This window comes from Schistocerca gregaria, chromosome 10 (genome assembly GCF_023897955.1).
Source record: "Schistocerca gregaria isolate iqSchGreg1 chromosome 10, iqSchGreg1.2, whole genome shotgun sequence".
NCBI lineage: Eukaryota > Metazoa > Arthropoda > Insecta > Orthoptera > Acrididae > Schistocerca > Schistocerca gregaria.
Genome location: NC_064929.1, coordinates 172872536 through 172888792, shown reverse-complemented (window position 1 = coordinate 172888792; position 16257 = coordinate 172872536). Strand labels below are relative to the sequence as shown.

Here is a 16257-nt window from a genome sequence, read left to right as displayed (position 1 = left end):
TGTATATAACAGGGATGAAAGACGGCTGGAGAGATGTCAGAGAGACGTGCAACTGTTGAGGACCTGACCACCCATGTGAACTAGGGGGCTACCAACAGTGTCAGTACGACCGCTCAGTGAACCTCCTTATTTATAAGCCTCTGTACCAGGGGCCTGGTTCATGTAAAATGCTGACTGCCGTCCATAGGAGACGAAGGCTGAAATTTGCACGTTGTACATAAACTGGACGTCCTCTGATTGGCGACAGGTGGCCCTTTCAGATGAATCGTGCTTTACGCTTCATCGGCGTGAAAAGTCTTAAAGCAAACAATCTATGGAAGGGTCCAAAGCGAAGGAAGGAGCGTTGTTGTTGTTGTGGTCTTCAGTCCTGAGACTGGTTTGATGCAGCTCTCCATGCTACTCTATCCTGTGCAAGCTTCTTCATCTCCCAGAACCCACTGCAACCCACATCCTTCTGAATCTGCTTAGTGTAGTCATCTCTTGGTCTCCTTCTACGATTTTTACCCTCCACGCTGCCCTCCAATACTAAATTGGTGATCCCTCGATGCCTCAGAACATGTCCTACCAACCGATCATTTCTTCTGGTCAAGTTGTGCCACAAACTTCTCTTCTCCCCAGTCCTATTCAATACTTCCTCATTAGTTATATGATCTACCCATCTAATCTTCAGCATTCTTCTGTAGCACCACATTTCGAAAGCTTCTGTTCTCTTCTTGTCTAAACTATTTATCGTCCACTTTTCACTTCCGTACATGGCTACACTCCATACAAATACTTTCAGAAAAGACTTCTTGACAATTAAATCTATACTCGATGTTAACAAATTTCTCTTCTTCAGAAACGCTTTTTCCTTGCCATTGCCAGTCTACATTTTATATCCTCTCTACTTCGACCATCATGAGTTGTTTTGCTCCCCAAATAGCAAAACTCCTTTACTACTTTAAGTGTGTCATTTCCTAATCTAGTTCCCTCAGCATCAACTGATTTAATTCGACTACATTCCATTATCCTCGTTTTGCTTTTGTTGATGTTCATCTTATATACTTCTCTCAAGAAACTGTCCATTCCATTCAACTGCTCTTCCAAGTCCCTTGCTGTCTGTGACAGAATTACAATGTCATCAGCGAACCTCAAAGTTTTTATTTCTTCTCCATGGATTTTAATGCCGTGGTAGACACGAGTCTAGTGTGCTTCACTTTCAGCACCTTCTGTTTCAGTCTCGGAACCTATGTCGCTGATTTCACAAGGAACAGTTCGTTGTCTACTGAGTATACTGTCTGTTACACGTCACTATCCCTCCCACGCTGCTAAATTTAGGTCGTCAGCAAAATATGAGTGCAGTGGAACAGGGTCGTCCGCAGAAATTTTGCTAGGAGGTGGTTGGGGCATTGGCAGGTGTGTGTGTGTGTGTGTGTGTGTGTGTGTGTGTGTGTGTGTGTGTGTGTGGAGGCCTATTACTATGAAATTCACCCAGTCCAGGCCTCCAAGGAAAAGAAACCTTGAGATTTGGAAATGGTGTTGATAGTATATTGCTTATACTGCATATTTCGAAATTCCACCTCTGAGGGGGAGAAACAGGAAATGAAAGGATTTATGAAACATGTAGCTATTAAGGTAATTTTGAAGCTAGACATACGAAATTTTGTATCTGGTTTCTAGGTCAGAAATAAGGAAATATGTGTTTCAGTATTATTAGAAATTTAACCTCTATAAGGTGAAATAGTGGGTGAACTTTTTATTTTGGGATAAATAACTGTGGAAGAACTACTAAAGTATTTTTAAGACTACATATAAGAAAATTCGTATTTGACTTCAAGGTTACAAATAATAAAATACTTGTTTCAGTGTTTTTGGAAGTTCAACCCCTAAGGAAATGAAATAGAGTGAGCTGGTGCGTTTCTGCCACCAGTTTCCATCGATCGTCATTTTGATCTTTGAGTCGCGGCCCAGAGGACACTGCTCCCTAAGCGACTGTAGTAGTTCTCTGCGCAGCCCCACATCAGGCTTACCGCGCTTACACTGGACACAGTTACCAACAAATCGCCTGCCATCGCCATATAGGTTGGGCCAAAACGTGTGTTCTCTAACTCTGTTCAAGGTCTTGTAGAACCCCAAATGATCCCCTACCGCCGAATCATGGAAATATCTGAGTGCCATGCTAACCAGTTCCTGTGGAATACAGACCTTCACTTCACCATGGTTGTCTCCCCCTTTACACAAGAGGCCCCCACGAAGGCAATAGCCAGTAACGACCTCGCCATCCGCCAACTGCTGCCGAATCGATCCCCACCTAGGGTCCTCAGCCTCTTTGTCGCAGAAGAAACCGGGTGTCTCGGAGAGAAGGAAATTCACCCAAATATCCGGCTCCACATGGCCCTTGCCTTCCCCAGACTCTCGCGCGAACATACGGCTAAGAGCGTCGGCCACTTCAGTGTCACTGCCCCGAAGCCGGAGATATATCTTGTCATATTAACTTTACGGCATGACTTTTATATAACTTATTAATCAAAGATTAAGGGCTGGTACTGGCCAACTAACTCACGAAAGCTAATTTGTTTCAATTTAGTTATATTGCTCACCTATTCTCCAGATAAAGTTGTGTAGTTTATGTCTCAGAATATTGTCTGCCGTTGATGTGTGTTGTGTTAGAGATAATTGGCAGCGGTCGACGCGAGCATACTGGAAGCAAAGCACCACGGGGGCAGAGAGATATTTAAGGCCATGTCCTCTCCTTTACATCTTGGGTTGTGTCGTCACTTTTGCGTGATTCCATCTTTCCGAAGGATAATTATAGCTGCCGAAGTTCAATTGCATTGCATAGTTGATTATATTTCTATGTCATTCCCTGTCTCGTGGATCTCTCGTATTGATTTGAATCCTTGGTCTGCTCACGTCTATCGCTAATTCACACGAAATATTGAAGCAACCTCTTTTTTAGGGGTATTGTCATATGGTCATGTTCTAGTTGTAATCATTCTAAGACAAACTGATCTGGCCTTGTAAGGGAGTCTCCTGTATTATTGTGATTGTTATTTTACAATGCTTTTGATTGTAATAAGTAGCAACTACAATGGATTACTATTGTGATTTTGGTGTGTCACTACAATAACCCATTTCATAGAGGATGAAATGTTTCATGAAATATTCAATTATGAAAGCATTTTTAAAGCTAAATACACTCCTGGAAATTCAAATAAGAACACCGTGAATTCATTGTCCCAGGAAGGGGAAACTTTATTGACACATTCCTGGGGTCAGATACATCACATGATCACACTGACAGAACCACAGGCACATAGACACAGGCAACAGAGCATGCACAATGTCGGCACTAGTACAGTGTATATCCACCTTTCGCAGCAATGCAGGCTGCTATTCTCCCATGGAGACGATCGTAGAGATGCTGGATGTAGTCCCGTGGAACGGCTTGCCATGCCATTTCCACCTGGCGCCTCAGTTGGACCAGCGTTCGTGCTGGACGTGCAGACCGCGTGAGACGACGCTTCATCGAGTCCCAAACATGCTCAATGGGGGACAGATCCGGAGATCTTGCTGGCCAGGGTAGTTGACTTACACCTTCTAGAGCACGTTGGGTGGCACTGGATACATGCGGACGTGCATTGTCCTGTTGGAACAGCAAGTTCCCTTGCCGGTCTAGGAATGGTAGAACGATGGGTGCGATGACGGTTTGGATGTACCGTGCACTATTCAGTGTCCCCTCGACGATCACCAGAGGTGTACGGCCAGTGTAGGAGATCGCTCCCCACACCATGATGACGGGTGTTGGCCCTGTGTGCCTCGGTCGTATGCAGTCCTGATTGTGGCGCTCACCTGCACGGCGCCAAACACGCATACGACCATCATTGGCACCAAGGCAGAAGCGACTCTCATCGCTGAAGACGACACGTCTTCATTCGTCAGTCCATTCACGCCTGTCGCGACACCACTGGAGGCGGGCTGCACGATGTTGGGGCGTGAGCGGAAGACGGCCTAACGGTGTGCGGGACCGTAGCCCAGCTTCATGGATACGGTTGCGAATGGTCCTCGCCGATACCCCAGGAGCAACAGTGTCCCTAATTTTCTGGGAAGTGGCGGTGCGGACCCCTACGGCACTGCGTAGGATCCTACGGTCTTGGCGTGCATCCGTGCGTCGCTGCGGTCCGGTCCTAGGTCGAAGGGCACGTGCACCTTCCGCCGACCACCGGCGACAATATCGATGTACTGTGGAGACCTCACGCCTCACGTGTTGAGCAATTCGGCGGTACGTCCACCCGGCCTCCCGCATGCTCACTATACGCCCTCGCTCAAAGTCCGTCAACTGCACATACGGTTCACGCTGTCGCGGCATGCTACCAGTGTTAATGACTGCGATGGAGCTCCGTATGCCACGGCAAACTGGCTGACACTGACGGCGGCGGTGCACAAATGCTGCGCAGCTAGCGCCATTCGACGGCCAACACCGCGATTCCTGGTGTGTCCGCTGTGCCGTGCGTGTGATCATTGCTTGTACAGCCCTCTCGCAGTGTCCGGAGCAAGTATGGTGGGTCTGACACACCGGTGTCAATGTGTTCTTTTTTCCATTTCCAGGAGTGTATATAGAAACCTGAACTTGGGATCTCGCTTGAAGTAAAAAAAAAAAATACATGTCTCACTGTTTTTGATACATTCAACCAGTAAGGGGGTGGAATATAGGATGAAATGTTTTATGAAAGTTATTCAGTGTGAAAGAATTTTTGAAGCTAAATCAATGAAAATTGTGTAATTGAAAAATACGTGTTCCACAGGTTTTGGAACTACAACCTCCAAGGAGGTGCAGTAGGGGCACACGTATTCACTGACTCATCACCTTCCAGCTCAACCTGCAAAGTATATGAACTTGAAATTTTATGAAGGTGTAAATCTTACGCTGTAAACATCATTTAAGAAGAGATTGTTCGAAATTCCATTCCTAAGGGGGTGATATATGGGTTCAAAGGGTTTTTGAAAATATGTCCCTATGTCCCTATTGAAGCTAGAACTACAAAACTACGAAACTGGCATTTGGTTTCTCAGTCAGAAACAAAAAAAAACAGGTTTTTAGCATTCTCCGAAATTCTTCCATTAGGGGGATAAAATAAGTAGTGAAGGTTTTTTGAAAATAAATCATTATTAAACATCTACTAAAGCCTTTTTAAAGCTGCATCTATAAAAATTTGTATTTGACTTCTCGGTTGGATCTAAAAAAAATTGTTTCATTGCTTTTGGAAATTAAACTCACTAATAGAGTGAAATAGGAGATGAAAAGTTTTATGAAATATTTCACTATGAAAGCATTTTTAGAACTAAATCGATGAAGACTTCAATTTGGCTCCTCAGTTCTAAATAGAAAAATAGGTGTTTAACTGGTTTTGAAAATTCAATCCCTAAAGGTTGTGAAACGTTTCTGAAAATGTTTCATTATGAAAGCATTAATAAATATATCTGAGAATTCGTATTTGGCACCTCTGTGAGAATTTTTAAAAAATACGTGTTTCACTGTTTTTGGAACTTCGATTCTAAGGTGATGAAAAATTTTAACGAAATATTTATTGCGTCATATTAAAACATTTTAAATCTGCATCTATGAAAACCGGTATTTCACTTATCAATCAGATATAAAGAAATATGCGTTAGGGAATGAAATAGATATCACAACAAGAATAAAAACGGCTTGATTAACAAAAACCTTGGACTCCAGCTATCGGCATTGCTTTTTGGTCATAAGTGCATTCAGTAAAAGACCATGCTTCAATGGCGTTAATTAGCGTGAAAAGTTTAAAAGGTGTTGCAGTTTCTAAAAGACATAAAATAGGATTAAAGAAAAACCTTCTTTGCAGACCATACGGTCTACGCAAGTAAAGAAGCGGATGATAAGCTAGCTCTTTATACAAATGAGTTGGTCAGTCTAAGTTCCGAGACATGTCATGCGGCAGGAACGAAATCCTATAGTTGCTACGATTGCCAAAAGGAAAAGTTTTGCAGAATCACGGGAAATCACTTATACAAGTGGCTGAGAATCTCGTAATGAATAAAAATTCTATAATGAAGATTCCAAGGTTGGAGACGCAAGATTCCTCCCCCTTCCTCCCATTGCTATCCTCCTTTTCCTATAGCAAAAAACAACTGGAGAAATTTCCTCTGTGAATCTATTTGCAAACAAGAGAACGGCCCTTGAAATTTAACGCTTCGAAGTTTTAAGCCCTGCTCTTTCCGGATATTGATTAGAAACTGTTAACCCACATGTGAGACCTGAGTACATAATCCTTGTGACATTTGATCAACGGTGTTCCTTAAGGGCAGGTTCTCATTCAAAACGTTCGAAAACTCAATTTCTTTGTGATTGCATTTTTTTTAAAGGTGTACGTGTCTAGGCTGCTGGAGCGGGAAGTTACAAAAGATTCTACAGCCCATTGTTCGAAGCAGTGTCACGGCTGCCATGAGCCGCTAGGTAGCAGTATTGTCTCAAACGCCTTGTCACGGGTCGCGCATCCCTCGGGGATGGGTGTTGGCCTTAGCATAAGTTACTGTAAGTAGTGTGTAAGCATAGGGACTGATGACCTCAGCAGTTTGGTTCCATAGGAGCTTGCAATAGACAGACGGCTGCCATGGGACACTCTTGAGTCGGAAACGCTATGTTCAGGTAGAAGGGCTACACTACCTTTGTCCGTCCGCTTTTAGAATACTGCTGCTCGATGTGGGATCCTTACCAGATAGGACTGTCGGAGTATATCGATAAAGTCAAAAGAAGGGCAGCAAGTTATATTGCGAAATATGGGAGAAAGTGTGTCACTGAAATGATACGGGATGGACATCGTTAAAACAAAGGCGTTTTTCGTTGCGACGAAATTCCAATCACCAACTTTCTCCTCCGAATGCGAAAATATTTTGTTGACACCGACCTACATAGGGAGGAACGATCACCTCGACAAAATAAGGGAAATCAGAGCTCGTACGGAAAGATATAGGTGTTCGTTCTTTCCGCTTGCTATACGAGATTGGAATTGTGAAGGTATATGAAGATAGTAACTGTTCTAGAAAGAACAGATACCATTGATGATGACTTTTACGTGCGGTTCTAGGCGCTACAGTCTGGAGCCGAGCGACCGCTACGGTCGCAGGTTGGAATCCTGCCTCGTGCATGGATGTGTGTTAGGTTAGTTATGTTTAATTAGTTCTAAGTTCTAGGCGACTGATGACTTTAGACGTTAAGTCACATAGTGCTCATAGCCATTTGAACCAACACTTGTCGGCAGCTGAAGGTTTCAATTAATTATCATTTATTCTAGAGAAGCTGCACTGTCATCAGCGGTATCTGTTCTTTCTACAACACTTACTATCTTCATATATATAGTTAAAGGCTACCCAGCCACTGACCTTCGACTGTGCGAATGCGCACAGGTTGCCCGAACTTTTACGGGTATCCCCACCTCAGTGTGCGCTAGTAATGAGTGGATTGGGCAAACACCTATTAGGTACATTACGTATGTAGATTGTGGACAGTTGGAAATGTGAGTCTCACGGGAAGCGTGCAAAGGATAAGAACTTGCAGTCGCGCTGTTCCTCTGTGTCCTCGGTGGCTCAGATAAACAAAGCGTCGGCCATGTAAGCAGGAGATCCCGGGTTCGAGTTCCGGTCGGGACACACATTTTCAGCTGTCCCCATCGAAGTACATCAACAACACCTGTCGGCAGCTGAGGGTTTCAATTAATATCAGTTGTGACGGTAATTCGATGAACCCTTTGCCAGGCACTTAAATGTGATTTCCAGGGTATACATATAGATGTAGATGGAAACTAGTCCCGTGAGGCAAGTGCACAAAATGATTCATACTGCAGAATGCATGCAAAAATACTCGCCGAAAATACTGACGAATGACGAGTGCAGGCTGCCGAGTGCTGCATATCCAGGTTAGACAGATCGGCTTTTCCTGCCAAGAAGAACAACTAGAGGAAGGGTTGATAAGTACTCCTTCAATTGCAGACTAAACGTAAATAACGAAAAAGCATTTTTGGTAAAAATTGGTCAAAACATAATCCTGTGCCCTCCGTATTGGATTAGCCGTTTTGAATATTGAAAATCTAGCTTCAGATTCGTGTTCAGCGACATTAAAAATGTATATGTAACACTTAGTTCATGCAAATCGAAGTAATAATACAACTAAAAGTTTTCCCTAAACTTTAAACTTTTCTTTTCGAGAAACGATTTTCTCAGAACGGCATGTAGCATAAATTAAAAAAGGTTCAATCGCTTAACTTCTACATATCACCCCGAAAAGTAAACACTTTTCTTAGGAACTTTTACCTATAATATATCACATTTGTTAATATTAACCAATTTTTGTTAAGGCATAAGGAGTGATACAAACCACCAAAGTTCGAATTACCACCGTATCGTTAAATTTAAGGTTGTTTCATTATGGTTAAATATGAGATCCCATAAATTTTATGTAATATCGACTGATGTTATCCATTTTTAAATTCAGAGAAGTATGAGCTTCCATAACTTTAGTATAGTATCAACTGATGTTATCCATTTTTGATTTCAGGTAACATCTTAGGGCCACACTGCACGCAGTCTGCGTACCTCAGACTCACAGACCCTTGGTCAAATCATAATTATGGGTGCCATTTTTTTGTTGAAAATCTGAACTAAAGCTCATAGTATGATCACTCGTAATGCCCAAATAGATCTTTAGAATGTATTTTCATTGTCTCAAAAAAATTCCAAATGTACCAGTTGTGGCTCATTTGAATGAGAACCTGGCCGTAACTCCGGAATATAGGCACAAGATTTTTTTCGGAGACGATGTATGTTCGCGAGAACAATTTCGTTCAGCGCGTCTTGATGGACACTCCATAGATATTATTACTATGTCTGTGTGCTACTCAGTCGTGTCATTTGAGTGTATATCTTTGAATAGTTTTCCTTTCACCATGTAAACACTGCTCGGCTCAGTTGCTAACTGGATAGTGAGTGTTAACGAAGGTGTCGGATGTGCGGTGCGGTCGGTCTGCTAGGACAACAACAGACTGGCGTGGTGCGATGGCAGAAGCAGACACTGAGGGAGCTAGCTGCTGGGACGCCAGCGAACAATTTATGTCAAGTAAGACGAAGACAACTATTCTAAAATTATGAGCCATCTCAAAAGCGTTTATCATTAGTAAATCTTGTAGTTTAGACTGACTATCAATCTACAATAACTGACAGTTTTACCTCGAGAGAAATACAGGAAATGCCCCCCCCCCCCACCCACTTCAATGAAATTTTGGTTGTGATGACAGGCCGGTAGGTAGTGTAGCCCGATATCCAAGTTAGGCTGGAGGGAGGGAATTTGATTGAGAGTTGTTTATGCCAACGATTATGGATGCTGAGTAAACGTTGTGTGAGCAGATTGCCCTGTAGCGTAGCCTAGTGTTTCCGTCCGCGCCATATTTAACACACTTTCTCTAGCTGTGTACAAACGCACAACAGAGACGAAAGCTACGTTTCTGGTGGGGGGAGGGGAGAGTCCGCTGTGTAAATTTCACTACAGTTTTTAATAACCAACGAAACTAGCCGAAATAGAAGCTTAATTTTAACTATATTTCCTTTGTGGGAAAATAATGGTTCTCCTCTTTCGGCAGCAACTGTAATATGTAGGCGACTTATTAGTTTTTTTTTTACTCTGAATCATGATCTCAATAGACGCAGTGCTTTTTTTACGTTACTTGATTCGTGGTCTATAGTAAACAATGCAATGTAAATGTTTGAAGTGTGACGTGTGTTACATAGACGGCGTCTGCAATGTGCGTAAGGCTAAGTTTGTATATATTCGGTGTCTGTTTCCTTGGGCATATACTGTATAATTAAGGCGAGGAGGATAATGTACAAGGATCGCTACATTAGACGTCTGTGGAGGAATTGGGAATTTGGTTCTGACGGACGGCATGCTTGGGCATTTCGTGCAACTGGGTTGACCACTGCTTAATTCGGACACAGTGATCATTGCATCTACCTAGTAACCGGGAGACTCGGATCTAATCCTGGTCTGGCACAAATTTTCAACAGTGCCCATTGACTTAAATCGGTGCCCATTGTCAGATAATGTTATTAATTGTTTCGATCGTAAATTGTATTTGGTTCACGCAACGACGTTTAGCTCTTTCATGGACAACAGCTTTAGAAAGCGTACAGGCTGTACAGGTTGTATTGATAATCGCTTATCGTTAGTCCAAGGCAACTATAGCGATTTTTAAACACAGTTGTAGTGCGTATTAACCTACATACGTATTTGTGTCCTGTATTTGTTTACCAAGAACTTCTTCATAGGTAATTTCCCTATAGTGATTTTTTATTTGTTTATAGACTGCAGACTTGGATGAAATACGAAACTCATATCCAAAGTTTCTTCTGATGCCACAGATACTGTCTCATCCGTACTAGGGACACAAAGTCATTTAATACTGAAGGACGCAATTTGTCTCCACATTTAGCAATTTTTCATAATATAGCTTCGATATATTTTTCTTTAATTCTTGTTTGGATTTAATCTTAAAACACACTAACTCTTCCACGAATTATTCGAGATGTGGTTTCATCCCTTTCGTAGCCTAGAGTTCCTAAACGGTCGACAATATTAATAATTCCCTTTCTCACTTTTATTTTCTGTAGAATCTCCTGTTTATGGTTTTTGCTAACCTGTTTCACGTTCTCACTTTCATTATTTTTATTTTCCTAGTTTTGTGACTGGTAGCCAAATTTTCTTTGAATTCGGTTTTAATTCTGAAATAGTAACAGTTGAAGTTCAAGTGAAGATGGCGATGTATTTCAGGAGAGTGGTTCGGAGACTTTTTATATTAGACATAGACAGGTCATGTAGATCTTTATCCATATAAAATTACATCGTTCCAGTGTGATATAGCGCACTGTCTCGGTTAGGTTGGAGATTTTGGTTGAGAGTCGCCGAAGTCAACGAAAGTGATTACGAAGTAAAGACTGTGCTAACAGAACGATCTGTAGCGTTGTCCAAAACGTTCTTTCTGTCCTTTTAAAATCTCGTTTTTAATTAAAAGTTAAAGATGCAAAATACAATCACGAAAACTATGATGTAATAGAGAAATCCCAGACTATTGTGGTGTAAGTTGTTTAGGTACACTAATTTTTTGTCAGTGAATATATATTTTTTACTCATTTGCTGGATTTAAGTTTTCCGCGTTTTGCGGCGAAAAACCTTTTCCTGTGAAGGGCCGATTAGCTTGTCGGTTATATTCGTGACTATCTCGACAGTCAGTATTTTCATGTTAGTCTGTCCACCTGCGTCATTATTAACGTCGGATATAGTTTTACGTATTAGGAAGGATAATATTAAGGTAATGCACGAGTAGGTCTAATGATGAATAAAAAAAATAGGAATGTGGGGAAGCCACTACAAACAGCATAGTGAACGCATTATTGTGGCCAAGAAAGACACTAAGCCCACGCCAACCACAGTAGTAAAAGTTTATATGCCAACTAGCTCCGCAGATGACGAACATATTGATGATATGTGTGGTGAGATTAAAGAAGTTATTCAGATATTGAAGGGAGACAATTTAATAGTCATGGGTGACTGGAATTCGATAGTCTGAAAAGGAAGAGAAGGAAATGTAGTAGGTGAAAATGGAATGGGGTTAAGAAATGAGAGAACGCCGCCTGGTAGAATTTAGCACAGGGCATAACTTAATCATAGCTAACAATTGGTTCAAGAATCATAAAAGGTGGTTGTATACATGGAAGAAACCTGGAGATATAGATAGATGATATAACGGTAGGACTGACGTTTAGGAACCAGGTTTTAAATTGTAAGAATTTTGCAGGGGGAGATGTGGACTCTGAACACAATCTATTGGTTATGAACTGTAGATTAAAACTGAAGAAACTGCAAAAAGGTGGTAATTTAAGGAGATGGGACGTGGATAAACTGACAGAACGAGGGGTTGTATTGAGAATAGATATTGAATTTAATTGATGAAAGGAGAAAATATACAAATGCAGTAAATGAAGCAGGCAAAAAGGAATATAAACGTCTCAAAAATGAGATCCACAGGAAGTGCAAAATGGCTAAGCAGGTATGGCTAGAGGACAAATGTAAGGATGTAGAGGCGCATATCACTAGGGGTAAGATAGATACTGCCTACAGGAAAATTAAACAGACATTTGGAGGAAAGAGTACCACTTGAATGAACATCAAGAGCTCAGATGGAAAGCCAGTTCTAAGCAAAGAAAGGAAATCAGAAAGGTCGAAGGGGTATGTAGTTCTGTACAAGGGCGATGTACTTGAGGACAATATTATGGAAATGGAAGAGGATGTGGATGAAGTTGAAATGGGAGATACAATACTGCGTGGAGAGTTTGACAGAGCACTGAAAGACGTAAGTCGAAACAAGGCCCCGGGAGTAGACAACATTCCATGATAACTACTGACAGCCTTGGGAGAGTCAGCTCTAACAAAACTCTACCATCTGGTGAGCAAGATGAATTAGACAGGCGAAATACCGCCAGACTTCAAGAAGAATATAATAATTCCAATCTCAAAGAAAGTAGCTGTTGACAGATACGAAAATTACCAGTTTAATAAGCCACTGCTGCAAAATACTAACACGAATTCTTTACAGACGATTGGAAAGACTGGTAGAAGCCGATCTCAGGGAAGACCAGTTTGGATTCCATAGAAATACTGGAACTCGTGGAGCAATACTGACCCTACGACTTATCTTAGAAGATAGATTAAGGAAGTTCAAACCTACGTTTCTATCATTTGCAGACTTAGAAAAAGCTTTTGACAATGTTGACTGGAATACTCTTTCAAATTCTGAAGGTAGCAGGGGTGAAATACAGGGAGCGAAAGGCTATTTACAATTTGTACAGAAAGCATATGGCAGTTACAAGAGTCGAGGGGCATGAAAGGGAAGCAGTGGTTGGGAAGGGAGTGAGAAAGGGATAGTAGTCTATCCCCGATGTTATTCATCCTGTTTATTGAGCAAGCAGTAAAGGAAACAAAACAAAAATTCGGAGTAGGAGCATGTTCTGAGGGATCACCAATTCAGTATAGGGGGGGGGGGGGGGGGGGCGTGGAGTGTAAAAATCGTAGAGGGAGACCAAGAGATGAATACACCAAACAGATTCAGAAGGATGTAGGTTGCAGTAGGTACTGGAAGATGTAGCTTCCACATGATACAGTAGCATGGAGAGCTGCATCAAACAAGCCTCTGGACTGAAGACAACAACTACAATAATATGAAGGTATTTGTCTGATGTGTAACCTTCAATAGAAGTGGGACAGACCAGAGGGTTGGATTTGATTATATGTACTTTCCGTTACAAATGATCCATAATGAGGAGACACTCAATGGGAAACTAATATGCTAATTTACCTTCCACAGATAGCAAGTGAAGTGATCATGGACGTGGAAAGTGGAATGAAAATTTAGACATACTTTTGATTGTACTCGCATTATTTGACCTCCACCACCCCTTCTCACTCACTCTCAACCGCGCACACGCTAGTTCTACTAAGAAATTCAGTTCATTAATGGAATTGGAGGAGATGGCTAGCAATAAATCATATAGGCTCCTCTTAAACTGAAATTTGTCAGTAGTAAAGCGTTTTATGGCTGCTGGCACGTTATTTAAAATTCGTTTTCCTGAATGATGGAGACTCTCTTGCACCAAAGCAATTAACTTCCAAATTTTTGTGAGGTTTATTCATGTTTCTAGTAATGACTTCATGAAATGAGCTGTTGATTTGAAAATATTCATTTGTTTTCAAAGACACATTTCATGGCGAGAAAGTATCTTCTATCGGCTTCATGTTAAATTGACCTATTTCCATGTACCGTATCTCAAGCTGTGTTATATTAACGGTAGAACACGAAACATTTCTTACATGGATTTCCACTGTTTTCTAACAATGACATTTTTTCATGAATAATATATTAATAGTGTAATTTTGGAAAAGTTTAGTAAGATGTTTTGTGGGCAAATTTCAAAAATAAAAAGACGATAGGGTTTCTTATAATTTAGTAGGAAGCATTAAAAAATATTACTTCATGCATGTCGAGTAAGACAACTGACCGTTAGAATTACATGGTTCTGGAATAAATGGTTTGAGAGGAAAGGTACATTTAGTTACAATAGTTACAGAAAATTGAATATGAAGTTGTATTGCACTTAATGGTGTATATGCAGTCATTTAAGTTCATAGTTTCTTTCACTGCAACTGTCATAGGTTTGATTAAAAGAACAAAAGCATTAAATTATAAAGTTACCATTTTTTATATGAACACGTTATGTTGTATTAATCACAAAACTACAAGAAGATTGCCGTAAAATAAAAGAATAGTATTTTTCATTCCAAAACAGAAAGGTATGTCATTTGCTCCATTCTGCTCCGTGATTATAAAAACGTATAAAATTATCGGAAACGCAGAATATATTGACTTAGTCGGTAATGATTTAGCTTAATGTCAAACTACAGTTTTCATGTATTGTATCCTTTTCTTAAGGCTGTTTACAAAATTCACACACGAGGAGAGACTCATCATCTTCGCTATCTATTCCTGCACAAGAATCGTGTGTCTGTTTGTTGCACGTGGAACAAGAGACCCAACCTTCAACTGATTTTGAATCAAACCCACCACAATATAAACACTCACAGTCAGAATTTTCCTCATAATCACTCTCCTTAGTATTGTATTCTCTGCCCTTTTTTCCATTTATCTTCAGGCCCTGTCTTTCTTTTTTGAGTTCTTAATTTAATTCTGTTTCGCAAATAGTTTTTTCTTTGTTCTATCTTCTCTGGCAAAATTCTTTTCTATTTTTCGTTAATAATGGCTTCTAACTCGTTTTTTGTATGGCGAATCATTTAAAACATCGGTTTTCCCCCTCTTCCATTTCGCTCTTTTCTTGCTTTCGTTAACTTTTGGCAAGGGCATCAGAATTTCTAGTGAAATATGAAATGAGGAGGTGTTGTCAGTTGTCATTCAAGAGCACCCAATTTGGTCCAATAACTTTGTCATTCTTAGGCGGCAGTTCATTGTTACAATTCGCTGAAACCTCTTCCGCTTGATTTTCCAGCCCGTTGGCGTCTTTTTTAGCTGGTGTGCTAGGTGGAGGCAATTCCAATTGTTCAGATATAATAGCCTATTTGGTCCGATGTCAGTTGTGTCTGCCGGGAGGAAATCTGCATCGGTGAATATGGATGGGTCCGTGGGCCATATTCCTGTAGCTTCGAAATCTTTAATAGCGGTTTTCATTGTTGCACTTTAGATGAAAGCTGAACCAACAAGCGTTGAAATTTGAAAAATAGTTACGACTTTACCTGCGTGGCTTCGTAGCCATTTTCGAAGCTCATCACTATAATGCAGACTTAAAGGCGTCATAAAACAAACATGAAGCGGCAGAAGTCTGTGAGAGCAATGTGATGCGAAACATAGCAACGTAACGCCACTCTCGCTCGCGTAGTCTATAACGTCAATGTTCTTGACAGTGAATGGAGGAGGTAGCGTGGATCCAGGAACGTCACCTTTCGTCGTAATGTAACATGGTGTGCAGATGGTCACTTTCTCGCCGAAACAGGTTACCATTGGCAGTAAATCTTTTATTGCGGTCAAGATAGCTCTTAATTCAATTTCAAAATATTTCAACATGGCCGCTGACATCCTGCACGAGGGATGTACTCAAAAATTACTTTTATGGGGTAGTGTAGTTGGTGACCAATTTCAGTAATCTCTGGCTTTTCGGCACTTCGGTAACATTCCCGTGCTGCTCAGACAACCTGTACATTCAATGACAGTCCTATTTGGCCTAACACACTTAAGTAATACTATAGGACGAGAGGTCCAAGAGATTTGTAAACGATCTCCTTTGAGGATTGATTGGATTTATCCTACAATCTACCTAATTCTGCCACCTTTTTTCTTTTCTACCAGCGATGAAGGCTATGCGATCATTACATTTCAAATCTTTACAAATTGTTAAACCAGTTGTTTGTGTGAATTGACTGTTTCCCGTCGTGTCTCTCTGATAACATAGTCACAGGGTAGCCTCTTTTTTCATTCATTCGTTCTTTCTTTGTGAAGTACGTCGTTTTAAATTTCTGAACGTATGCAATAAGAAATTTTACCCCACTATGAAATCTTGTAACTATCCGACTGAAAACGTTATTTATACATTGCGCAACACATTAAAAGAGTCACTTTTTCAAAATCCCGTAACTGTCTT

General features: G+C 41.0%; 1 protein-coding gene across 6 annotated transcripts in view; it reads right to left on the bottom strand.

Moving 5' to 3' along the window:
• LOC126293273 (uncharacterized) overlaps positions 1-16257 on the bottom strand; it is an 869155-nt gene that overhangs the window by 235696 nt on the left and 617202 nt on the right. The window lies entirely within an intron of this gene.